General features: G+C 36.8%; 1 pseudogene; it reads left to right on the forward strand.

Annotated features, from left to right (window-relative positions):
* Positions 1–673: 673 nt before the first annotated feature.
* Positions 674–2,814, forward strand: LOC149155650 (ATP-dependent DNA helicase Q-like SIM; annotated as a pseudogene).
* The last annotated feature ends 233 nt before the right edge of the window (positions 2,815–3,047 follow it).

A 3,047-nucleotide genomic window follows, 5' to 3' on the forward strand; every position in this document is an offset into this window, starting at 1 on the left:
AGTCAATGAGAGAGAGAGAAAAAAAAGAGATCTCAGCTACTACAGATGATTACCTTAAATTTAGTAATGTCATTCATAATTTATGGATTTCTCCTGTATTTTGCAGAATTGATAACTACTATTTTTCGTGAGCTAGAAAGGAATATTTCTATATTTTGCAGGTGAGAATGCATATAGATGTGTATGAAATATCATGCAGGCAGCAGATAAACAAACCAAGATATTCCCTTGTTGTAGCACGAGAATCTTATTCTTTATCAGACAAAGTCTTGTAAAGTTTCTGCTCTGCTTTCAATATACTAATAACTCAGGATTTCAATCTCCTTATCTGTAGTAAAATACAAAGAATATAAATGAATTTTTATGAGAAACCACCTACATAGCTTCACATATACATAAAACGTATAGCAAATAACAGGGCTTTGTATCCCACATACGGATTTTTGTGGGTGTTAAATTCTATCCTTCAGGTGGGTTTAGCATATGTTGTGTCTGCAATAGCACTGTTTATTAATACACCAATGATTTCTTGTATATGCGATAAGGATCTTGCTTTCCAAGGCCTAAGTACCGCAACCAAAGCATGCCTTTGTCTGGAACCTTACCAAGGAGATATTCAATTGGCAGGGATGGATCATATGAAAGAAATGGCTCTATCAACCCAGGTAACAAAATGCTAGGTCTCCAGTGCACAAAGTATTTGAAGAAGAACATACAAGAAATGAAGCCTATGCAGATGTGGGATTATCTTTTTGAGTCATCTGAGTGTAATGGAAAGACCCTGGTTGAGGAAAATGTAATTAAAATTTCAGACATAGAGGAGTGGAACCATATTGTGAAGTGAAAAATACTCAGTGATGGGTTACCTGCTTACTCTATTTTGCAGAACCTTATTTGTTCTACAAAGTTTGATAGAGTTGGATTTATGTTTACTGATGGAACCGACGACACGAAGAGTCTGGATCTATGGATAGTTGTGAAAATTTATCCTCCAGTTATGCAGCCGGAAACGTTGCAAATACTAGGTAACTGCATTTGTTGCAGGATGAATTTCATGGAAGCAACTTACACACTGATCCTTTACAAGACATACAACTGGATTGGGAACAGAACGTAGAACTTTTTTACAACAATGCTTTGGCTATAAAAAATTAAAGTTCTTTCATAAAGAGGCTTTGAAGGCATAGGCATGTCATCAAGACTGCCTCGTTCTTGCAGCAACAGGCTCAAGCAAATCCCTTTGCTTACAATGTCCTGGATTATTGATTAGGAAAGTTATAGTTGTGGTATCTCCATTAATCAGCCTTATGCATGATCAATGCTTGAAGCTGGCAAAACATGGAGTTGCTACTTGTTTCCTTGGTTCAGGGCAAGTTGACAAAAGCATTGAGGATAGAGATATGGTAGGTATGTATAAAATTATTTATGTCTGTCTAGAGACACTTCTACGAGTAATTGGGTCATTACAGAAGCTTGCAGAAAGTCGTGGTATTACTCTTTTTGCTATCGACGAAGCTCATTGTGTATCCAAATGGGGTCATGATTTTCGACCTGATTGCAGGCGCTTGTCTGTACTGAGAGAAAAATTTAAGGTAAGCAACGTTGAGTCGGTAAAGCATCATATACCGATTATGGCACTTACTGCTATAGTTAAACATCATGTTCGAGAAGACTTTATGAATTCTTTGGGCATGAAGCCAAACACAAAAATTGTTCTGTCATCGTTTTTTTGACCAAATTTGAGGTTCTCCATGCATCATAGCCAGACCACTTGTCCATCATCTTACAAAGTGGATTTTCAAGATATAATTGATAGTTATACTAGACAAGGGGCCCCATCAAAGAATAACAAAGTAGGAGTTGATTTTCGAAAGGATTCTATAGATAGGAACAAGGAATATGCAAGGCAAATTGATTATGATTAAGACGAAACATCCTTAAATGAATCAGATAGAAATGAAGAGGAGACTGATGATGATGATATCATTGCAAAAACCAGTTTAATAAAAGATGGAGGAGATACTTGTAAAGGTCACAGTATGACAGTCGAATACCTTGAGGATGAGGCTAATGAGCATATGGCTGAATACTTTGATGTGACATTTGGTGAATTTGAAGGATCTATTTTCAAAGAAGACCACCATTTAGAACTAGAAAGTGGTTCTTTTGAAACTGTATCGGTTGAGGAACTCCCTATACTAGGATCGGGTCCAAGTATCATATACACACCCACAAGAAAAGAGACAGAAATGATAGCGAAAATTCTTAGCAAGTTTGGTGTGAAGGCTGCAGTTTATCATGCAAAGTTGCCAAAAGAACCAGTTGAGGCAAGTCCATGAAAAGTTTCATCATGATAAACTTCGGGTGGTTGTTGCAACCATTGCTTTTCGGATGGGAATTGATAAGGAAAATTTGCGGTAAATTATTCATTATGGTTGGCCACAGAGCTTGGAATCTTATTACCAGGAAGCTGGGAGAGCTGGAAGAGATGGGTTGCTGGCAGATTGTTGTTTACATGTTAACATGAAAAGACTTCCTTCCCTGTTGTCGAGTAAAAGAAATGCAGAGCAACCGTAGAATGCACTTAATATGCTGTCAGAGTGTTTCAAATTTGGTGTTTCTACCACATCTTGTAGAGTTAAGTTTCTTGTACGGTGCTTTAGAGAGGATTTGATTTAGATGAAATGTGGATTGTGTGATGTTTGTGTCAATGGGCCACCCAATTTTGAGAACTTGAGCAGGGAAAGGCAAGAGATCAGAGTGATGCACTTAAGGATACACATGGAAGTGATAAAAGAAGTTCTAAATTGCTAGTAGAATAAAAAAAAATCATTAATTTAGTCTTAAATGAAATCAGTTCCACATAATTTTTATAATCAAAATGATTACAAGTAACTTTGAGGGTTATAAACTCTTTTAGCAGAGATTTGGTTCTAGTGGGTCTTGGGTCCAGATTTTGAATCTGGGCTCTGAAACCACGTGTGGGGCTCCTATTTGGGGTCCTCTAACTAAAAACTAAATTTTTCTAATTTTAAATACAATAAAAT

This window comes from Pinus tabuliformis, chromosome 9 (genome assembly GCF_031772625.1).
Source record: "Pinus tabuliformis cultivar Carrire ecotype Pingquan chromosome 9, CPIR1, whole genome shotgun sequence".
NCBI classification, from domain to species: domain Eukaryota; kingdom Viridiplantae; phylum Streptophyta; class Pinopsida; order Pinales; family Pinaceae; genus Pinus; species Pinus tabuliformis.